Below are 24,741 nucleotides of genomic sequence, written 5' to 3' on the forward strand. Positions count from 1 at the left end.
AATACAAACCATGTCCCCTGGCTCCTGTTCTTCACCTGTTAGCCCAGGAGTGGCCAACCTGCAGCATGGGTGTCCACAAGAGACATGAGTAGCCTTTGTATGTGCCTTTCAGCAGACTGGGGAAAGGATAGAAAGCAAGGCATCAGATCACAAAAAAAAACAAAAGCCAGGAAGTAGAAAGCAGAGCAGCAACTTGGTCAGCAAGCACGGAACAGAAAGCAGGGCAGCAGTTCAACTAAGGGAAAGGGATCGGAGTGGCACTCAGGGAGGGTGTGGAGCTAATTTGTGACATGCCTGCCCAAAAAGGTTGATCCTCACTGCACTAGCTCAGTTAAGGATTGAGATCAAGCAACATAAAATGGAGTCTTTGGAAAATAAGGACTGAAACGCTATAAAAAGGAAGGGCAGTGAACACGTGAGAGATGACAGATGTTTAGGGCTTTTTGGATCTTTCAGCAAGAGGGAAGAAGAGAGAAAAAAAGAAACCAATGCATAATTTTACAGTTACTGTTGAGGACAAGAGCTGCTGGTATATTACTCTTCCCGCTTATAATCCCAGTGAGTCATATTTTTTACTTTTTAAGTCTGCATGTGCAAGAAGCCTGATCTCTTCCTAATTAAAGTGCATATTAAAACTTGAAGAGCTCTAATAATTTCTTATTGCTATACACTGTCATATAATTTAAGCTGTTGGAATGTTTCAGTTTTTTTTCCATTTAAGATATGGAAATGAGTCAAAAAACCTTGTTTGGCCAGGAGTGAAAATAACTCAGACAAAAGCAGGCTTTTCTAAATGTAATGGTCTCAGTTTGGAAATTAAGCAATAAACACAAAACCTGGAAGTGGGAAGGATGGGGGGGAATGCAAAGTTCCTTGTTTTTGTCTGTCAAAAGTTAAAACAACAAAAATATTCAAACAGGAGAAATTACATTTGTAACTCACTTATCTCACAATATTCAGAGGTGCAACAAGGGAATTGCATTCATGATGCAGAACTAGCTCCAGGTGTCCCCTTGCTTATCAAAGACAAAATGGAGGAGTAGGACAAGCCCATGAATGGCCATCAGATCTGCATGTAACAGCTACAAAGGATTAGGGCTGTGCAAAACAGCACCATTCCGCTTTGATTTCCATTCCGCCGTTTTGACAAAACAGAGTTTTGTTTCCAGTTTCATTTCATTTTGTCGAAATGGTTTCACTGTTTCAATGCCGTTTCGACATTTCTCCCATAGGCTATTCTGCACCCAGCACCGCAAAGAACAGTGCTGTCACTGGCCCCAGCCAGCGGCACCTACCTCCTGTCATCTGGCAGGCAGAGCAGGGGCCCACAGCCCCCAAGAGCAGTCCAGCACAGCCCCTGCAGCCCTCCTGGGGGTGTGGGTGGGTCCCCGATCTGCCAGCCGGATGACAGGAGGCTAGTGCTGCTGGCTGGGACCAGCGGTAACCAGGGCTGTCCCGGGGGGCAACTGCCCTGGGTCCCATGCTCTGGAGGCCCCTGCAGAGTGACTCTTCGCTGCTGCCAGCAGCTTCGCATTCAGTCACTCACTACCTGGCCGCCCCTGGCGCCGCTGCCATTGGTGGTGGTGGCTTCTTTGTATCCAGGGCATGTGGGATCAGGGCAGGTCCCAACACCAGTTGATTTGCTCTGGGTCCCACACCATAGCCAACCTGAGAAAGGTGCAGGGCCCGGGGCAAATCAGCTCATGCGGAGACCCACCCCTGCCCCAATCCCATGTGCCCAGGATGCAAAGAAGTGACCATCACCATTGGTGGTGCCACTGGTGGTGGGGGTTTGGGGGTGTAGTGAGCAGTCAGATGTGAAGCCGGCAGCACAGTTGCCACAGCCACTCCTCCTGGCTCTGCAGGGCCCCACAAAGTGCAAGGCCTGGGGCAGTCACCCCAATTTGCACCTCCCAGGGATGGCCCTGGCTGCCACTGGCCTGAGGCAGCAGAACCAGCCTCCTGCCATCCAGCAGGCAGATCAGGGGCCCGCACCCCCGGGAGAGGTCCAGCACTGCCCCCGCAGCCCTCCTGAGGGTGTGGGCGAGCCTCTGATCTGCTGCTGGGTGACAGGAGGCTGGTGCTGCCAGCTGGGACTGGTGTTGGGCACAGCCCGTGCTGGGAAGATCAGTGCTGACGCTGGCCCCAACCAGCAGCACCAGCCTCCTGTCATCTGTCAGGCAGATCGGGGGCTCAACCACACTCCCGAGAGGGCTGTGGGGGCTGTGTTGGATTCCTCCTGGGAGTACAAGCCCCCAGTCTGCCTGCCAGATGACAGGAGGATGGTGCTACCAGCTGGGGCTAGCGGCAGCACCAATCTTCACAGCCCAGCACTGGTCCCAGGCATCAGCACCAGCCTTCTGTCATCTGGCAGGCAGATCAAGGGCCTGCACCCCTAGGAGGAGTGTGGCACAGCCCTACAGCCCTCCCGGTGGCACGGGAGGACCCCCGATCTGCCTGCTGGATGACAGGAGGCTGCTGCTGCCAGCTGGGACCAGCGCTGCTGCCCGGTAAGGCTGGCTTCGAAACTCAAAACATTTCAAAACTTTAGAAATATTTCTAATACCCTTGGTTTTGTTTCAAAGCTGTTTTGAAGGCTTTTGATTTTTCCATTTTGAGCTCGAAACATACTGAAACAGCTTCGAAATGAAACACCAGGCAAAATTTCACACAGCCCTGCAAAGGAAGCAATATGAACACAACATGGTTTTGTGAGCTCAAGGTAGGATTCTGTTCTCCTTGGTCTTCATTCTAGAGATCAACCCTGGCGAGCAGGTAGGGGTCTGGTATTCAGACGAAAAACCAATCCAATAATTTTCATTCACATAATCTCACAAAATTCAGTAGGAGGCCTGTCTGTGAATAAAGCTATGTCTATAATGCAATAAAGTGCAAATTTTAGACACATGGGGCATGTCCACACATGCAGCCATGTGCGCTTGCAAAAGTTCAAATAGAAGCAGTGCAAATTTGAGCCAGGGTTTTTTGCCTCAGCACACATCCCCAGACAAGCACTTTGCCACTTGGGGCAAAATAACCCTGCCTGGCTCCTCCTGGATCTGCAGTGTAAAAAGTGTAAAATCCATGCTCTTCCACAATTAAAACAAAAGACCACTATATATATATATAGCGAGAGAGAGAGAGCGAAACAGAGAGAGTGATCAGCTGGGCAATGTTTTATTGATATAGCTACAGTGTTAAAGCAATTTGGAAGCTTACCAGTGTCTCTATCACCATAATAAAATGAATTCTAAATACCTATATGTTTTGCTGTTTGCCTTTGGTTTTCTTACCATACAGTAGTTAGAACTCCCCCTGACCCATTCATTAACCTGGATGTGGGGACAGCTGCCCCTGCAACCACAGTTCCTGTCAGCAGGTCTCATCCTGTCTGATAGCTGGGCACACAGGGTGTGTGCTGGGGGATGTGGGGTTTGAAGAAGCGTGGTGGGAAGAGGGGTGGGGGGGATGTGGGTGGCTGTGGAGGGATGTGGGGTGTGTGGGTAGGTGTGGGTGGATTGTGGGGGGGCTACTCAGGAGAGGTCGTCCCCTGCCTCCTGCCGGACGCAGCCCCCTTGCATAGCTCACGGACTGCCCCCCCACAGGGGCTACAGCCCCCAAACAGGGGCCACATGGCCCCCGAAGGGGCTACCACATCCCCCCTGCAAGGCCCACATGCTTACTCCCCCAGCCCCCCAGATTGCTGCTCTGTCTGGCCCCATGCCTCATCAGCTCCTGCAGCCCTCCCAATGGCTGCCCCACCCAGCCCCTGCTTGCACCCCCAGACCTCCAATGGCTGCCCCACCTGCCCCCAGCCTCCCGGCACTTAAAAAAAAACAACAAAAAAACCAAACATGGCAACTGCTGTCAGGGCCACTGGGACCTCCTGGCCGGTAAGTAGGGGGGGATGGGAGGCAGGGAGGAGGGGACCGTGGGGTGACCCCCGCCAGCCCCATTCCCCATCTGCCCTCTGAGCCTCCCCACCCCACTGCTGCCCTGCCCAGCCCTAGCATCCCAGTGCCAGCCGCAGCGGCCCCAGCTGCCCAACAGTATGTGGAACTGTCAGACCTGCACTGCACCTTGCCGACTTGGGCTGCACCTGCGTAATAGGGCAATGGCAGTGTGGGTGTCAGGTGGCTGGGGCTAGCCCCCACTGCCCCGTGCTGTGTGGGGGGGTCTCTGCTATGAGGCCCCAGTGACCCTGAAGGCAGCTGCTACTGTCAGTGAATGCAGGGCTTTTTTTTTTTTCAGTGCCGGGATGCTGGGGCCAGGTGGGATGACAGGGCTCGGGAAGCAGGCAGGGGATGGGGCGAGGCGGGGCAGTGATTGGGGAGGGCTCGGAGGGCAGGCAGGGCATGGGGCTGGTGGGAGTCCCCCCGTGGTCACTTCCACCTTCCTCCAACTCCCCCCACCCCCTATCTACTGGCATGGAGCCCGGGTCCAGCTACCTGCAGCTGGCACACTGCCTGCCCTGCACAGGCAGGCAGCATGCTTCAGTACCAGGTGAGGAACAATCATAGAGACACTCTGGCTGGCTACTAGAGTGTTTCTGTGGAGGACCCAAGCCTCCAGTTGCTTCAGGGTTTTTTCCCCCAGGGTATTTGGTCTAATTTTGCCTGCACGCTGCAGATTTGCAGCGCAGGGAACAGTTTTTTGTTCCCGCATGTGCCTCTTGCAGTGCCTTAAAGAGCTTTGAGATGCTGCAAGAGGCACGTGTGCACTTGTTTGGATGCAACCATAGGGTGCGTTCCCACGAGTGCACATGCGCGTTTTGCAGTGCTGCACATACAGCCATTTGCTGCTCTGCTAATTTGAAGCACAGCAGGTTTGTTGACACTCTGGCTGTTAGCCAGGCTCTGCGTGCCTGGATTCCTGCTGCTGGAGCTCCAGGAGGCTACCAAGGCCCCAGGTAAGTTTGCTGGGGCCAGCCCAGGTGCTGGTCCCAGTCTCCCCTACCCCACCCAGCGCAACTTGCTGTGTGCCACAGTGAGAGTGCAGAGGCATTTCCTGGGGACAACTAGCAGCAGCATAAATATGTGCTGCTGCTAGTTGTCCCTGAAAAACACATGTTCCCACTCATAAGGACATACCCATACAGGGAAAGTAGATTAAAGGTAGCTTTGGTATCAACAGCAATGAAGAAATGGGTCTTGGCCTTCAGTGTGGGCTGTACAAACCTTCCTGGAACCCTGAAAACTTAACTTGGGCAACTGGCTTCCACTGCCATTTTTTCACTCCTGTTGGTACCATGGCTGTATTAAAGCTAATTTTGTCAGACTCCAGGGAATGTCTGTGCTACAGTCATAGATATATTTTCATCACTATGGGCTGCAGGCATATGTCACAAATTGTTTTTATGAAAGAACCATAAGATAAACGCCCAGAAATTATAATCAGAATGTTTAGTTTGTTTTATTTCTGAATGGGAACTACTAAAAAACACAGGCAGGAAAATAACAGAAGTGTAAAAATTCTGGTTCATTTTCTAAGAGAGCAATGTATTCCATTTATTCACTGTCATATAATAATCATAAGGGCCACCTTTGCCCCCAGAGTGCTTCATAGGCAATTAAAATACAATCACCATAATAAAGAAATCAATAACCTTAATTAAAATATTGCTTATTGCTTATTAAGAACCTTCTCAGATGCAGAATCAGTGGGGAGCTGTCTGTCTTCATGTGATTTTAAATATCTGTCAGCCAACGGAAGATCCAAGTACACTAACCAGTTTCATGGACATCATATGGATTTGTTGCATTCTCTGAAGGATTTGGAATCTATGTATCATAAACAAATTATATTTGTATGTAGATTACTTGCCATAGATAAATGGAAGATTTATTTCCTGCAAGTCAATACAAATTTAACAATGTCTAAATAATGGATTCCTGGATCTCACAAGAAAGCCTTCTTTACTCTTCTCAACCCCTTCAAAATAAAAACCAAATGTTGTGATCTTTACTGAATATTGTCATTTCTGGGAGAAACACAATCAGGAGCAATTTCTGTTCTCATTTATCAGCCCTATGACAGTCCTTAGCCTGAAATTCAAAAGAACTGGCAATATAACTTACACTGCTAATACATCCAACAGTTCAGAGACTAGGAGCAGACATCCATATAATATTTTCCACTATGTTATAGGGAAAGGTCAGTCAGCTGCTGTTAAATAACAGTTTAACATTCCTCCAATGGAGCATAAAACCACAGCTACAAGAACGTTTTTGGTACAAAAGATAGCAGCTTTCAGAGACTTATTTTTGAGAAAAATATACAGACACTTCCAATCTATTGCTTTATTCAGGGTGAATAGACATATGGCTGGAGGCTGCATTCCTTATCATGTCAAAACTCCCATCAACTACATAATCTACTCTCAAACCCTACAATACAGGGAATTATTTTTTGTACTCCTCAGGGACACAGGAGAGAGACAATGGCAGAATGAAAGTAGCTTATATGACTCAGAGGTGTTCAAGTTTGAGCCTCATGCCAGATTTCTGCAACAGACTGCTCCAGTCAATCCTACTGGAAATCAGTATCTAGCCATTCAGGCCAAGACATTTATGCTAGCCATATCGTTCTTTTGTATGCCGTCGGCTGTAGAAACTGGCCTGCCTTAACCACTACAGCCTAACAGGCTGTTAGTCCTAGCTGAACCTGTTTGATGTTTTTGAAAAAGTAACATAATAGCAAATGCTAATTATGCATCTTTTTTTTTCTATTTTGGCACTCAGCAACTCAGCTTTCAACAGAAAATCTGGACTAAAGGTTAAACTTTAACTTGATTCAAGTCCTGTTAAAGATCATAACTTGGTGTTGCGGTTTTATATCTTCCTTGGAACGGAGTCCTTATTTACAGTTGTCTCACCACAGATGCACGTAAACATCTTGTTTATTTTTTAAACAAAGCTTTTCACCAATTGTGCCGAATAGATCCCTCAGGATCCAAATGTAGAACTTCCCTGCCTGTGCAGAGGAGTCTTCTGTGGCACCATTTTTTTCAGTTTCACAAAGATCAGGAGCAGGTATTTGCATGTCAGGAAGGTCAGAACACTATGCTTAGCACACATATTCTTCACTATCCTGGCAAGAAACCCATACAGAGTCCTGACCTTCTGCTATTTTTCAGGGGACTCCAGATAAAGTGGTCAGTTAAAAAGATCATAGGAGCTATGCTACCACTATTACCATATTACCATGGAGCCAAGATGCAGGCATAAGTGGTGGGGGGGAATATTATTTGGGGGGAGCTGAGCCCCACCTGGCTCCTGCCCCTCCCTCCTGCAGGGCTGTTACAAGGCCAGCATGTGCTGGTGCTGCGAATGGCAGCAGAGGAGTCGCTGCATGCTGAGCGACACCAGGCGCTGCGGGATAGCAGCACCATGGTGCTGCTGCTATCACCAGCCACTGCAAAAGGTCTGGGAGGCTAAGCCCCATTAGCCCAAGCCTTCTGCTGCCTTTAGGTGCAGGGCTAAAAACAAGAGTTCCCAGAGTTGATGCAGAGGCACAAATGCATGTCAGTGGCTCTTGTCTCTAATATGCATGGATTCTGTAGGTTAAGGAGAGCAGCAAACCTCTTCCCCAAGGCAAAATAACCCAGGTGAAACTTGTAGAAGGCATTTTGCAGAAAGGAACCTTCCTCTTAGGCAAGTTCTGCCCTCTATAATGTTGCATGCAATCTACTAATAAATTTATCATAGTATCCTGAGGAAGCAAGTTCCAAAGGCAGGCTCAATTTTGTGTTGAACAAAAACGGTAGATGGCAGGGGGGTGTGCATTTTGAATGTTACCTTTCAATTCCACCCTGACCTATCACCATTTACTGTGCACTGAGAGTGAGTGGCACTGCAGAACTATCTTAAAATAGTTCTGTCCCTATTGTTTTTTTTTCCTCTCCTGCTTTCTGAACTAGGTTAAACCTTTTTTGTTTCTGCTAATGCCCCTAAATATTTTCAGAGTCTATTATCTGAGCCCTTTTGGTTTTGTCCATTGAGTCCAGGACCTTTCCTTCCCCATGACCTTTATTATTTACTTTTGAACAGAGAACTGTAGGAGAATAGAGCAGAGATTCTGGTAATACCTGGGGAGTGACCCTGCTTCTTTTAAAAGCAATGGTTAATTAAGCCTTTTGTCTTGAGCTGCAGTTTTTAATACTTACAATTTACCCAATTCCAAACCAGAGGAAAATACTAGGGGTGCACCAATAGAGATTTTGGGGGCTGATAACGATAGCCAATATTTAAGGAAGCACATCAGTTGATACCAATCCAATACAGCTGCCTCCAGGTGGTAAGTCTGGTGTGGTGGAAGGGGAGGGAGGAGAGAAGGGGCATGGAGTGTCAGATCAACACCCCACGCAGTAAGGGAGGGGGCAGAGGCAGGCATTGCCCAGCCAAGGCAGGGAGCCTGGGATGGAGGTGCAGATCATGGGGCGGGGGTGGCTCCTGCTGCTGCTTGCATCCACGAAGGGTGGGTGGGGGGCACGTGCCCTCAGATTTGCATGGCATGGGGCAAGTGGCAGCTGTGGGGTGGAGCTAGAGCGGGAGCTGGCGCTGCGTGGGGCTTTTCTTGCCAGGGGCTGGACTCAGAGCAGGCTCTGGCAGTGCTGGGAGGAGGCTGCAGACACCCTAAATTTCGCAGCAGCTGTGCTCCCAGCCCCATGCCACTGCCTGCTGCAGCTGCAGCTTTTCCTGGCGTTTGGGTGGAGGTGGGGCGTTCAACTGGGGCTGCGCTGCACAGCAGCATGGGGCTAGGAGTGAAGCTGTGGCGAAATCTAGGGTGGCTCTGAGCCCAACCCCTGGCAAGAAAAGCCCTGCGCAGCACCAGCTCCAGTTCCACCCTGCAACTGCAGCCTACTCCATGCCATGCAGATCTGGGGGGGGCCCTCCTGGGGTGCAAGCAGTGGTGGGAGCTGTCCCCACCTCACGAGTTGCGCCTCTGTCCTGCACTCCACCCCCCCGGGTTGGGCAGTGCCTGCCCCCTCCCTCACCACGGGGGGCGTTGATCTGCCCCTGCCATGTCCCTTCCCTCCCCCCTCCTGTTCCAAGTTACCAACTGGAGGCAGCTCTCCATGCTGCGGGCTCTGCACTGCAGCTTCATGAAGCACGGGCATTTATTGGTCAAATTATCAGCCCCATAGGGCTGATATAGACAATTTTCTTCATATTGGTACCAATCTGATATTGGACCAATGTATTGGTGCACCTCTAGAAAATACATTATTAAAAAAAAAGTGCTAAGTGGTGGTAATATGTGTATGGCATGATGGACACCAACTTCATATTTCTTCATAGAGCAGCTACATATGAAGTAGTCTGGGTTGGTTTTACAAATTAAAATCATGTACCAGCTGAATAGAAGACATTATCCCCTTGGAAGTGTTGCATACTTACACATTTCACTTCCGATGTTTGTGAGCGCTTCTGTCACTCTATGCTTCATAATGCAGCTGCAAAGTACTGCTCACTTCCAGTATTTCTGGCTGAAATCAAGATGGATCTCACCAGCCACCAAAATACACATCATCAACATTCTTCTTTTCTCATGTGTCTCACCATATTATTGCTCCCAATGTCTGATATATCTGCAAAGAATGAAAGTCAGAGCACATGTCATGTTGGACACAGGGCCAAGCTGCTTGATCTTCCAGTCAAAATTAGACACATGCCAGACATAAAATAGGTTGCATCAAAATGCCCTCAAAAAGAGCCAGTTTAAAGACTTTTTTTAGAATCACATCAGTTTTGAATTTGAGAATGCCCCAAGTTCTAACTTCTTTGCACATTTCATAGATTCATAGATGTTAGGGTCGGAAGGGACCTCAACAGATCATCAAGTCTGACCCCCTGCATAGGCAGGAAAGAGTGCTGAGTTCAGACAACCTTAGCCAGATGCCTATCTAACCTCCTCTTGAAGACCCCCAGGGTAGGGGAGAGCACAACCTCCCTTAGGAGCCCATTCCAGATTTTGGCCACTCTAACTGTGAAGAAGATCTTCCTAATGTCCAGTCTAAATCTGCTCTCTGCTAGCTTATGGCCATTATTTCTCATAACCCCCAGGGGCGCCATGGTGAGTAAAGCCTCACTAATTCCCTTCTGTGCCCCCATGATGAATTTAAAGGCAGCCACAAGGTCACCTCTCAGCCTTCTCTTGCGGAGGCTGAAGAGGTCCAGGTGCCCTAGTCTCTCCTCGTAGGGCTTGGCCTGCAAGCCCTTAAACATATGGCCCTTCTCTGGACCCTCTCCAGGTTATCTACATCCCTCTTAAAGCGTGGCACCCAAAACTGGATGCAGTATTCCAACTCCGGTCTGACCAGTGCCTGATAGAAGGGAAGTATCATATCCTTGGTTCTGTTTGTCATGCATCTGCTGGTGCACGATAAAGTGGTGTTAGCTTTGCTGATGACTTTGACACACTGACGACTCATATTCATCTTGGAGTCCACTGGGACTCCTAGATCCCTTTCTGCTTCCGTGCTGCCAAGCAGGTCATTTCCTAGGCAGTAGGTGTGTTGGATATTTTTCCTCCCTAGGCACAGCACTTTGCATTTCTCCTTGTTAAATCACATTCTATTGTTTTCTGCCCATTTGTCCAACCTGTCCAGGTCTGCCTGTAGTTGTTCCCTACCCTCCGGTGTGTCCACTTGTCCCCACAGTTTTGTATCATCCGCAAACTTGGACGGAGCACTCTTCACTCCCTCGTCCAAATCACTGACGAAGACATTGAAGAGTATCAGTCCAAGGACCAATTTATTTATTTATTTATACATACTTCTTTACCTTACTAGTAAAAATAAAATTAATGTTATCAAGGCATTCTGTGTCCTTCCAGCTTGTCTAATAAATGAGGCTTACATTGAACTATATGTAAAATAGTTTACTGAGGTAAAATATAAGAAAAGTGACAGAATTTTGCTAGTCTTGTTTGCACTTATGATGTATTAATTCTGAGTAACGGCGGCCAGTTCCTCCTTCCTTTGCATAAAAGTCTCTGGGATTGAAAAAGGGGGACAAATTTCAAGACTATTTCTATTAGTAAATTCTAGTCTGACTCCACTAAAATCTAAGAAATTGGCTCAACTAAGGGCTAGTTAACACAGAGTTAACACAAAATAGGCTGGCCTGCAAATTTAAGGCTAACTATACAATGGCACTAGAGTCAGAATAAGCATTCACACAAGTGTGTAGTACAAACATGCTATTCACATGCTAATGTATTTGGCACTATCCCATGCAGATAAGCCCTAAAATGAATCGCTTCAGATCCCAGTGACAGACTGTATTTCACTTTCCCCTATTTCCCTCTCATCAATCAGGACAGTACTGAAAAATCATCTCTAATGGGGCCAGAAGTTCCATTTCCCTTGAGCTGGTTTATAGAGTTTTGAAGAGAAAGCCTACTGGTTAATCCCAAGAATCAAGGTGGAGTAGGAAAATAAGCTCTTTGACAAAGGCTACAGTAAAGTCCTTTGAATAAAATGCTGTTAATGCTACATGGGAATCAGGCTAGAAGTAAGCCTGGGACCTGGAGCTGTCCAAGACCAGGGACAACAAACAGCTGATTGTCAGCTCCAGCCCCAGACAGCCCTAGGTCTGATACAAGGACTTCCCTTCCTGAGGACTTTAAACCCCATGTTCAGTGTGGGGTTTAAACTTGATTGTTGACATCCACCCTGAGGCAGCTCCAAGCTTTTTGGAGACCCAGGGTTGTCCCAGGCTTTTGCTAACAAAATTTTTGACATCCCAGATTGAAAACCAGGGGCTCTCCAGGGCTGATTCCAACATTTAGCTGTTTGCTGGACATCTGCCCCAGACAATCTTGGTATCTGAGCATGTATCACATGCAATTTAAGGAGCCATACAAACCATTCACAAAAATGTTCCACATTATGTGTGGAACATTGTTTTGGCTGGTTTGCCATTTTATGGTGCCTTAAATTGGGTGTATGTGTAGCACTCATGCCATTTATGGCATGTTTAACACATTAATCAGGCCATATTTGTAACATGTTCCATGAACCTCAGAGTCAGATAGGATTACTCACTAAGGGCTTTATTCTTCAATGAATTACACTAGTTTTATATAGACACTTTTTTCATTGAAGTCCCTCTGGAATCATAATGGTGAAAGCCAAAGAAAAAATATCAGGCTTTGTGGATTTAAGACACAGTGAGCATGTCCCAACAAGCATGTACATGCAGGGATGCGCACTTCCTACAGGACAAATAGCAGCAGCATGTATTTGTGCATTTCTATTTGTCCTCGGGCACCCCTGCATGCATGCTCCAGCACTGATAAGGTGACCTGAGTGGGATAGGGAAGGATGGGGCCAGCAGAGGATGGGGCCAGCACCTGTGCTGGCCCCAGCAGCCTTACCTGGGGTCCTGAGAGCCTCCTAGAGCAGCAATGGTGCCAAGCTGACCACTCAAAGCCTGGCTGAAAGCCAAAGCATGGCTCTGGCTGGCCAGGCTCCCTTTCTGGTGGTGCATGTTGCTGCCACATGCACCATGCCACTTTTTTCAGAGGTGGTTTTTTTGACATTGGGATCTCCTGCGGTCAACCCCCCCACCAACTGAGCTGAAATTAGCAGCATGGCAAACAGGTACATGTGTGCTGTGTACAGTGCTTTGAGGCACTGCAAACTGCATGTGAGCGCTTGTCAGGATATGCTCAGTGGGTGCATCTACATGTACTATTAAGATGACACAATAAACTTGGGAGCAGTTTGCACTGGAGTTAATTGCTCCATGGTGGGTGCAACATGTGCACTTGGGACCACAGCAATTACAGCAGAGGTGGAGCAGCCCTGGGTTGGCCAGGGGCACAGTGGGGGGTCAGCCCCAGGCTCTGGGTGGTGACATTGGGTGGTAGAGGGGCTAGCAAGATCTGGGGGGGTCACTGTCCACATAAGCAGTTGATTGCAGTTAATTACTCTGCTGTAAGATAGTACTGTCCCCAATCGTACTATTTTGAGGTGGAATTAATTTACTGCGCTCTAATACCAGTGCACATGTGGATGGTGATGCTTTACTGCAGAGCTAATTAGTCAAAGATCACAGGTAGATGCACTCAGTGTTTGATGGGAAGGTGATACCCAACTATAAGAACAGACCCTAAAAGGAAGTCTTAAAGTTGCCAGTAAGAAAGTCTTTAACTAAGAATAGTCTATAGAAGAATTAGGTACCCATTTTAAAAGGCTAACCCCGCCCCTAATCCCCTCAAATTGTACCTACATTTTTATCTCTAGACCCTTAAGTATCTCCAAATTTTGTACAAGTTAATATATTACAAAGAATGTAATGAAAGTGGTGTTGCTTATCTAATTGTGAAATAATTATGGTGACTAGATTTCTCTCACATGTTTGTTATATCTTAGAGCACTTCTAACAGTTGATATTTAATGAATATACAGCAAGTAGGTCTATAATTACAAATTTAAGACATTTCAATTAAAAGGAAGTGGAATTAATATTTTAGATACACTCAGATATGTGTTTTGTAAAACCCTCCAGGTATACAATTTTAGTAGAAAAAAATACTGAAATCCTTATGATAATCATATCATAGTATCATAGTACTTAGGGTAGGAAGGGACCTAAACAAATCATCAGGTCCAACCCCCTGCTCCAGGCAGGAACGGGTACCAGGGTCATATCACACCAGCCAAATATCTGTCCAGTCTCCTCTTTCAGACCCCCAAGGTAGGAGAGAGTACCACCTCACTTGGGAGAGCCTGGCAGCCCTAACTGTAAAGTAATGTCTCCTGATGTCCAGATTAAACCTGCCCTCTAACAATTTGTGGTCATTATTTTAGTAACCCCGGGTGGTGCCCAGGGGAACAGACCCTCCCCCAATTCCCGCTGGTCCCCCCTGGTGAGTTTGTACAAGGCCACAGATCCCTTCTCAGCCTTCTCTTGGGGAGGCTGAATAGGTTCAGGCCCTTTAGCCTCTCTTTGTAGGGCCTGCCCTGCTGCCCCTGGACCATGCGAGTAGTCCTCCTCTGGACCCTCTCAATGCTAGCCACATCCCTCTTGAAGTGTGGTGCCCAGAACTGGATGTAGTACTCCAACTGTGGCCTGACCAGTGCTGCATAGAGGGGAAGGATCACCTCCCTGGACCTGCCTGTGATGCATCTGTAGATGCATGATAAGGTGTGGTTAGTCTTACTGACTGCTTCCTAATGTTTGTACTGATATGGATTTACTGTCACCTATTTTTCTTCCCTAAATGTTAAGGATCATTCAAGCATTTTTTCAAATTCAAATTATTCTTATCAATTAATTTCATTTAGTATGTATATTGAATTGATGTTAATACCTACTTCTTAGCTTTCCGTTACTTGGCAAGTCTTTTTTTGTCATGCATTTAAAAGGTTCACTAGAGATCTGCATACAAATTTTGATCTCATTAGCACTAGTATTAAAATTGCTCCAGATTTAACTGCTACATAAATGAAATCAGAATTTACAACATAATGTTTAGTTCAAAATATGTTCTTGTTTTATGTTGCTCAGCGTAATGCTCAGATGTAATGTAACTTATTTCTCAACATAGTCAATTGCTTTAGCAGAGGCACTAGAAAGATGTGCATGGCCATTTTACTCACATCCACAGCTAAGGGCAGAAATTCAGATTTTTTTTTACCAGAATTCATGTCTATTAACTTTAATGAGATTACAGCTGTTTACACAAAGCTAGAATTTGGCTCAGATAATTCAGACACCTGCCATCTCAGGATGTATATCTGAATAGCACAGATTCCCACTGGTTTTCACCTTAATGTCACCAAAAATACCCACCTCTATAACTTTAAAACTAAAATTGCTCTATTGCTGTTTGGGGGGCAAGAGGGCGGACAAAAGCAAAAGAGTAACTTTTTGGAAGCACAATATAGTTTCAGAGCTCATTAGATGAGGTTTACTTTCAAGGGCACAGCAAATATTAATGAAACTTTTCTTAGTTGCTTCCTGTGAAGACTTTAAGTTCACTGAATTAATATTCCAGTCTTCTTCACATTGGTAAATAACAAGAATATGAAAAAAAAAATTATATGTTTCTATGTCTTCCTATTTAAATAAATGAAAAGGTACCAAAAACAGTTACGGAAACAAAATAATTGTTATTTTATGCTTATTACATTATAATGGGCACATAACAAGTAGCTTAAAGGCACGAACAGAAGTGCAGCTCTCTGCTGTAACTCAGAACACTTTGCATGAAGCATTCTGAGTTACAACGATCCCCTGGAGCAAACAGTTAACTGTTGGTTCCAGGAGGAAAGGGAATCTAGCTGCTGGCTGATTCCCCAGCTGGTGCTGGAGGGTGGGATGGGGTGAATTGGAGTCCCCCACCTTGGTGGGGGGCTCCAATACACCTGGCCTACCCTCAAGCAGGGGCTGAAAATGCCCCAGGCCATCTGCTCTCTTCCCCCCCCTCCCATTCTGAAAACAGCTTGGAGGGCTGAGAGGTTGCATAGACACAAATTACAGAAAACGCTCTGTTTTGAAACATCTTCATCTGAATCCTCATGCAATGAGCAGTCAGATTTTCATCCAGTTGGGCATTTTTGAAGTGGTCTGCACCCATGCACTTGAGTTTAGTCACAGCTATAGACAGCTTTTTGTGGCCAGATCAGGTGAAAATTGTCACTTCTGTCTGCACTCTAAAGAGTCTGCTTTGCATCCTAGAGTGATACAAGAAATGAATATTACCACACAAGGACAAATCCAATAATGGAAGAGAGGCATTAAAATAAATAAATAAATAAATAAATAGGGAATGAGCCAAAGCTTATTTCCCACTGTAATTAATAGACTTTTAATTTAACTGCTTGCATTACTTCAGAAGATACCAAAGAATAAAGATTCTTTCTGCCTTCAGATCCATGCTGCAGGGTGCTAACTATTGAAGCATTTATGAGACTGACTGACAGCAGCAGTTGCAATTAAATTACTGTACAATTATTATTTGCCATGCTGCCTAAAATAAATAAATCAACAAATATTAAAAAGCAAATAAAAGGAAACTTTAATTTATGTCTGCATTTTCTGTTAAGAATAGACTCACAATTTGATTAAAAACTGCATGCCATGAAAGAAACAAAAATAGTCATATTGCAAGTCAGCTGGTTGGATTCTACTTTACTAGAAGTTTGATAGAAAATCTGTCACGGCCCCAAAAGTTCAAGAGCAGAATAAGTGACTGACCTTACAAGGAAGAAAAATATTCTTGTTGAGCCCTTGAGCATACATCAATTACAGAACAGCCTGTGCACATGGGGTGAAATTTCTTACTAGTGTAAGCAGGAGGCCTGGCAAAGGAGGGGAGAAGTGGGAAAAGGATTCTTATACCTAGATATGGATGGGAATGGGGGAGTTTTCAAGTTTTGGGGTGTCTACTGTTGTTTCTTATCTGTGGGTTGTGTAACATAAATTTAAACAGCAACAATGACAAATCAATGGAGTCACAGAGGAAGCAAATTTAGCCTAGGGAGCCAAACTGTTCTCTGATTTATACCTAATATACTAAAATGTAAAGGGATGTTGGAGGATTTTGCAGCATGTGTCCTGTTTCTTAATGAAGTAAAAAGCATATTTGAAGGAGTTATACCTTATCTGTTTATCGAATACAGGAAAGGAGACCTAAGTATGAGACCACACATGAGAATTTAACATGGACCTCTGCTGAATCTGCTAATGTCAAAGTATGTATAGTTTTACTTTATGTTTACAATATATTCTGTACCTGCCAGTGTGGCAGCACTCTTTCCCATAATTGTGGCTGGAGTCACTTATTTACAAATGCCTTGGGCCAAGGAAACTAAGAAACTAGCACTAAAAAACTACACTGGATTAGATTCTACTTTGACTTTCACCCATACAGCTAAGTAACTCAGAATGGGATTATAAATAAAGACAGAATTCCAAAACACAATATTTACTAAGTCACTGTCTGGTAAGGGTGTGTGAAGCTTTGGTCGCTGATTTGATTCAGAGGAGATTCGGCCCAATCAGCAGCCGAATCTCCAAATCTGAATCGAATCAGGAGAAACATTAATCTCTCAAAATCAAACCAGAAGCCTCTGATTCAATTCAGAGAGATTCAATGATGCAGCCAGAGAGACAGGTTTATATGTTTTTTCTACTGACCTCAAGGTACCAGGCGCAGCTCGTGAATGCTGAGATGGTGGGGCAAATGAAGTGTCCCATGAGAGCATGGGGGTGGGGGGTCCCCCACGTGCTCAGCAGCAGACCTGGAAGTGGACCAGAAGTACTTCCAGCAGTGCCCCTCCCCCCAGCTCAGTGACTGGTGCCTCCTGGGTCTGGGGTGGGGGGGATACCCAGGGTCCGCCTGAGGCTAATCGCCAAGCCAGGGGAGGGTGTTGGGGTTGTTCCCCACGCGCTTCATGGCAGACCTGGAAGTGGACTGGATCCCCCCCGTGCTCCCATGGGATGCTCCTTCCACCTTACCATCTCAGCATTCATGAGCTGCACCTGGTACCTCAAGGTATGTAGAAAACACATATGAAGTTGTGTCTAAGGCCAAATCACTGATTCTCTGAATCAGAATCAAATCTTCAGATTTGGCCGGATTGAATCGGAACAGTGATCTGAATTAGCTAATTGAATCACCGTCCCCTGAATCAGGCCAAATCTGAATTGAATACTCCCTGCTTCGCACACCCCTACTATCTGGTGGTTAATGAAATACAGCTCCTTTTCTACATTAGCTTCTCTTCTCAAAAAGAGAAAGATTTTTTTCTTAAAGCTTCCTATTGTTGCTACAACCAGTAAAGCACAACACTTAGCAATGCTGGGAATGGTAGTGTAGACAAAGCACAACTAACATGTTAGCATGTTAACCATTATATCATGCGACAGGACTAGATAATGCAGTGTTTAAACCAAAGGCAGCATGCCTATAACTGGTGGCAACAACACAACAGCACAGTGGCAAGTGATAAATATTAAGAAAAAATGGGAGATGTTTGAATGTGATTATGAGAATTTAATACTTTGTTATTGAATCAGGTTTTTTTATTGAACCAATGTGTGAAATCATCTTGTTCCTCATCAGCCTTGGGGAAAATACAACAGAATAGGTCTAACATTACAACAGAAAAGGCTACCCATTTGTTAACTGTAAGCAAATGCTGACTTCCAAGGGCAACCACTATAGCTGCATTTAAAAAGCCCCGTCTACCTTTTTCTAGTCATATTTTTCTGATCACCAATGGTCTTCTTTCCCTGAAGATCTATGCGCAAAGCAAAGACGGACATTTTGTTAATTTAGAAATAAAATATAAGTTTTGAGTGAAAGTTAAAAATGGGCGTCAGATGCTCCTTGGAACTTTAGCATGATGAATATTTTATTTATTTATTTACTTAATTTACATATAACTTCACTGCCCAGACTGCTCCCTAGAGAGTAGGTGAAAAGAAAATCTTTGGCAAGTTGGACTTTATCCAAAAGCCATATGAAGAAACTTACTATGCTTTATTTTGACCTGTGATGAGCATTCTAGCTCTGTGTTTACTTTGTGACCCATTCACATGAAATGAAGGACACCATTTGCCACTGTTCACTACTGGTCTGTAAGATATTTTAAGAACATAAAATGTACAAAACCTTGAAAACAAAAGAAAATCATTCATGCGCTTGTGTAACTTTGCTTCAGATTCAGTAGTAGTTTGACACCTGTCATGGAAAATTTTTAAGTGTATGCTGCCAACACAGAAGGATTGAAACTGACATGCGCATTTAACTCTGTGAGTGGAAAGTTCCAAGGCTCACCCAGGTCTTGCCCTCTGGGTGACCTGCGGGCCTGTCAATCATTGCTGACCTACTTTCCCCACAGAGGCATGCTCAGACTGTGTCAGCTTCTGACTGAGAGCATGCTCAGTCAGAACCTGACATGAGATAATCTGACCAGAAATTTCTCTGCGGAGAGCATTCTGATTGGCTGGCCACTAAATTCTGATAAAAGTTCAGTGAGCCCCTCCCTCGGGGGGGAGATCACGCTAGCTGGAGACAGAGGCTGGTATTCCAGGGACTGTCTCACAGTCAGGCTTTGGGCCTATTGATCTCTTCCCTCGCTCAGCATTTCGTATCGCTCGTTGTTAGTGCATTGCAACTTTGATTTCCTGGCTTCCGACCTACCTTCGTTCTGACCTTCGACCACAATTTCGGATCACCCTTTTGGACTCTGTTGACAACCCGGCTTCTACTTACCTGGCTTGGACTGACCTCGGCTTCCATCATCGATTACGACTCGGATCACCCTCACTAACCTGACGTCTCCGCTGCATCACCTCCCAATTTTCGACCTCGGCTTCTTCCACCAACTATCCGTTCATTGTCCATCACCATGGACTGGCGTCACCACAAGTTACAGTTCTGTTACTGTTCGTTTGTGTTTCCCGTTAACGAGCTGTTGACCAGCCCTGAGACTAGCAGTGGGCAGCTGCACCTATCCCTGGGCTTGCACCAGGGGTAGAAAGCAAGGGCTCGTTGTGAACCTCGTGGGCCAACAGACCCCTTCGTTGTTTTCCGTTGTTTAATTGTTTTACTGTAACTGAAGAAAGCACTGATACCTATGCCTCAGAAGTGTTAGAAATATTATTAAAAATGCATTATCAATAGCTGTTAGCTCCCATCAATAGTGTTGTCCTCTGAATAAGCACGGCTGCCAGCCCTCCTTGTCTCCTTAATGAGAGAGGGAAGGCGGGGGTTGGAAATTGAAGGGAAAACTACCAAAGGCTCTTTGTACTAAGGTATCACTCCCTCTTTGTTTTGCAAAGTTACTATCTCTTTGTTACAGTAAAGCATATACTCCTCAGCTTTTCTCATGCAGATAAAAGTAGATTACAGTTCTAACCTTGAAGCAAGGAAAATTCAGACTCTTGTAACCTCAAATATTGTCTGCCCATGCGCAATAACCTAATACATATTAAGCCTATCCGCCCCGCATACTTAAGTAGTTAATTATAATACACATGCGACGCATGATTTGACGTATTTACATACATGTTTGTATGAATCAGAAATGAGTTGTAAAAGTTCCTCCTTCTGCACACGTGGTCAGGAGAGAGGGGATAAAGCCAGCTGGGCAGTTTCCCTCGGGGGCAGCAGAGTGTTTGATCTTTTGTCTCTCTCTCTGACCCTATTTGCAAATATATACCTTTTGTGTTGCTAATAGAGTGTGTCTGTGGCTGAAGGTTTTTTTCGCCTCCCGAGAAACGAACCGCGATTTTTACATCAGAAGCATAAGTCAAATAAATCCTTTCTGTTTAAAACCCGCTACGTATCCGTGTCTCAGAGCTCCACACCAGTAATCCCACCTGTTCATGTCCAATTTGCCACCACTCGACCAACCAACCGTGACCGAGACTGTGAGCTTGGCTCGCCAGCCGTGGGTCCCCGACAACACCTTTCTGGATTTAGGAAATCCTTGATCACATCAATTAAAAAAGTATAATCTACAGGTTCTCCAAGTGCTCATTTCAGTGTTCCAAGAAACTATTCATATATAGAAAAAAAGAAGTTATTCTCACAAAGTCACAGATTAGAGAAGAAAAGCTGGGGTTCGGGGTCAAGCAAAATGAAGTTATAAATAGGCGATGCAAGGTTCCCTCTGCTGGGGAGTTCCCTTTGGTTGTGGAACTTCCACAACACAACCCTCAAAGCTGCATAGCTGGGTCAGGCTCAGCACAGGACATGTGACGCTTCTCTGGTAGCCCAACTTTGCCCCACTGTTTTTCACTGTGACCTATGGAGGGAGTCACTGAGCATGCAGTGTTCTGGACTTCCAGCACCAGGAAAAGAAAAAGTGGTTCAGCTAGAAAGGTAGGAGTATCAGCAATGACACCCTCCAAACCTACTACAGTCCCTAATTTTGCTGCCTTTTTCTGACTTGTTTGATTGATTTTAACATGTCTTCCGAATAAGACAGTACCAATGAAAGGGTTACATATTGGGCCCTTAAGTTTATGCAAGAAAGTATAATGTAAGAGAAACCTAAAGATGGTATAGATGCTTCAGCCACCTAGGAATTTGTATAGTATCAAGCATTCTTTTGGATGCTACCACTATAAATATGAATAATGAAAAATAATAAAACTGAATAACTCTGTGCAAGGGAAAGATAAAGAATCATAACTTCTCCTGATATGATGACAACAGAACAAGAAAGTATGTGTTAGGTGCGCAGAAATTTGAAAAACTGGGATTTTTCCAGACTGGATCCTTATAGAAACAAAATTTTCCAATTGCATTCTCTTTTGGATCATTTGACAGATTGAAAAAAAAAGGTGTTCTTAAAGATTTTCTTCCAAAGTGACAAAAAATAATGCACACACAACAACTGGAGCTAAACTGGTATTTCCCGTAAGAATACACTTCAATGAGTAAAATAAATAAAAGATTGCTTGCTTCTTGGAAAAAAAGTCAATACACTTCTTCTAATAAATAACTAGCATAGCAAAAAAAGATACCCCATACAAAAAAAACAAGTCTCCAACCTGGAAGTATCACATCAAAATCAATTAGATTAGTTAAAAAATGAAAAGTAGCTTCTCTTTTAGATGCACACTTAAAAATCAATACTAGTTTAAAATTTCATCCCTCTCTTCTAAAAACTTACGAAGTACTTTTCTTCTTCATTTTGTGCTTAAGCAGGAGGCCTGCTACATAAGATAGATGGGGCAATATACCACGTGGAAAAACAGAATTAATATTTTCTGAGCAGTGCTGGATCCCTTATTAGGCTTATCACAGGCTTACTATCACTCTGTACATGCACTTGCAAGACATGAATTAAAAATAAGTAGGTGTCTCTAGGTAGCAGACATCAAATGCCTGAGACAATTTAGCAATATGATATTGCAGGATTGTGCTAAGATTCAGTCGTGACAGTCTGAGTTCTTGAGAAAATACTTGTCTGCTGACACAGGTCTCTCTAGGACTGCCCCACATACTAGATCAGGGTTTCTCAACCTTTTAAGTAGCAAGTGCCCCCTAACTTCTGAAAATTTTAATAAGTACTCCAACACTCAATTTTCATAGGGATTTTATATTTACAGACGAATGTGTGCTATATGTTGGAAGAAGGGCTGTGTATATAAGGCCGTAATATGACAGATATCTGATCTGGTGTGGATAGGGTTGCCACATTTTACACTAGGGGTGCATAACTCATGTATGTACCTGGGCTAGAGGTGATGTTGCCCAAAGCTTGGAGGGCTGAACCCAGTGCCACGCAAAGCACGGCACACTGATTATTACTGGGGAATTTAATTTTTTGACATAGTTTTGGGAGGAAAAGAGGGTGAGAGAGGAAAAGAGAGAGAGAGTGTTGAGGTACCCATGTACCCCCTGCCTGTCTCATATACCCACAGGGGTATGTGTACCACAGGTTGAGAAACTTTGCCCTAGATGACAACAGCACTGAACTAAAAGAAAATTACTCCTTAAAAACCTGCAAATATTGCTGACAATTGCAAGGAAATGCATTCTGAACAACCAGATTAGAGAGCATGAGGACATTGATTCCAATATTCAAAACCAATCCATATTTCACTAACTTGAAAATTACCCTATACTACTACAAAAACAATACGATGTTAGGAGAGATTCTGGTTTTACTTAAACTATTCAGAATTTCCTCCATGAGGTACGCAGAAATTGAACTCAAATGTGTGCAACTTTCTACCGAGCTTAAAGTTGCAATCCTAAATTTAGATTGCTGTAAAAGAGGTCACTCAGTCAAGATTAATCTGTGTTCTCCAGTATTAAGAAGGATTTCCTCCTTCCCTTGCAACTCTGGGATGTATTCCAACAATTAGCTCTGGTGGGTGATTTTACTGTCTTCACAGACAAAAGCCAGCCATCAAAAGTGCTTGATGAACATGATGTATTTGATTGGACCTTGTCCTGCGGAGATGTACTGGGGCAAGGAACAGGTACAAGGAGTCTCTTCACACTTGCTAGCTTACACAACACTGGGAACAATGTCAGTCCTTGCATTTTCCTAGGCAGTAAAAATTTTTCCAGCTAGCACTGCCAGTGTTCATGAATATGTGGCTGTCAGGACGATGGACTGGAGAAACAACTGTTCCAACAAAGTATGTGTCATATCTGGGATGGAAAAATGTTAAATCTACTGCCAGCATTCTCTTCCATCTAAAAACTTGCCTCCTTTTTCCCATAGAACTATAAATTTGTGAATGTTTGTTGCTAGGCTAATCTTTTGAAGGTGTTTTGTAAATTTCCATTGAGTATGAGAACTATGAGGTCAGAAAGGGAGTGGTTGTTTTGTGTTCTGTGAAAAGCACCCTACCTTCGTTAATGCATCCCCATTCATTACCTTTTTCCTGCCCCAATTCTTTCTAAAGAGGAGCTGTCCAGCTCCTCAGGGGTCGCACCAGCAAGGGCCACGGGTACTGGGTGGCCACATGAACCCCCATGCTGACCTCTGTGCCCCTGCAGCTGCACCCCACACACCTCCTGTGACACTAAGCACTACACTGTGTGCCCAAACACCCCCACCCCGCCATGGCACTGTGCTCCCTCCACTGCTGCTCTCTATGCATCCTACTGTACTATGCTCCCCAACTGTTGTGCCCAGCACCTCCCTATTGTACTGCCTGTCCTCTGTCCCCTCCCCACATTGCTTCTCCCAACTGCACTGTGCAACCCCTTGCTGCACCACAGACCCAAGAACCCTAACCCACTCATAGCCATGAGCTCCCCTGCTGCACTACACTGCTCAGGCACCCTGGGCTGTGGGTTCTCTGGCACTGAGGGCTGAGCCATTCTGCTGCAGCCCTCTACCCGTGGCAGGGGCAGATGCAGGAAAGGGAAGCTGGAGGAAGGGGGCGCCTGGAGCCCCTGACCACTGCTGCAGTCAGGTTTTTGTCTAAATAGGTTTTTGTCTAATTTCACTTACACATTTTCCATAGGGAAATATGGTGCGCGGGATGAGATATACCACATTTTGGGACAGACATATGTAATATCATTTATTCTGATGATTTCATCACTGGGGGTGGAGGTGGCGTTTAATGTGGTGATAGGGGACATGATTTGGCAAGTTTTGCATGTCTTGGTAATCCAGGTTTCTCCCCCATCAGGTATCTGTTGATAAGTGGGGAGCTCACTTCTGATGATGAGTTTTGTGAGCTTAAGGGGTTGTTTGAAAGACAGAAGAGTGGGGTAGAAGGAAGACTATTTTCTGATCCTTTTCAAGTAGAGACTGTAGCTGATGACCCCTTTTATGGGTCCCAGTTGGGATGGTATGTGACAAGGAAGTGTGCAGTCAGCAAGGGTTTTTGTTTAGGTTAATGTAGGGTATTTGGGTGGATCTTTTAAAGACACAGCCTTTTTCTCTGCTGGAGTGTTCTTGCTGGATTAAGGCAGTTTCCAGGATGGTGAGGTAGATATTGCAAGTATTCTTCTCAGAGCAGATGTGGTGGTACCCAACGGTCTAACTTAAATTACAGTTTTCTCAGTGTATTTGGGATGACTGCTGATTTTGTGGATGTAAATATGTAGTCTGTTGGATTTTTGTATATAGTGGTTAACAGGGTGCCATCCCAAATATGGACCCACATCTCCTTCTCAAACTTAATGAAAAAAACTTTGTGCTTGAAAGCTCCTCTAAAATGTCTCCCAACTGTGCAGTTGGTTCAATGAAAGATAAACACCTCCCAAAATATACTTTCCTAGCACACATTCCAG

At 45.1% G+C, this 24,741-nt stretch overlaps 1 long non-coding RNA gene across 1 annotated transcript in view; it reads right to left on the minus strand.

Moving 5' to 3' along the window:
• Positions 1-5,456: 5,456 nt before the first annotated feature.
• LOC149864616 (uncharacterized) overlaps positions 5,457-24,741 on the minus strand; it is a 57,902-nt gene continuing 38,617 nt past the window's right edge. Inside the window, exons 3-4 of the long non-coding RNA XR_016442577.1 lie at positions 9,399-9,589; positions 5,457-5,780 (exon numbers count right to left, since the gene is read on the minus strand). This is a non-coding gene — a long non-coding RNA (uncharacterized LOC149864616). The remainder of the gene's footprint in view (positions 5,781-9,398; positions 9,590-24,741) is intronic.

This window comes from Crocodylus siamensis, chromosome 5, assembly GCF_052110815.1.
Source record: "Crocodylus siamensis isolate JL-2025a chromosome 5, ASM5211081v1, whole genome shotgun sequence".
NCBI lineage: Eukaryota > Metazoa > Chordata > Crocodylia > Crocodylidae > Crocodylus > Crocodylus siamensis.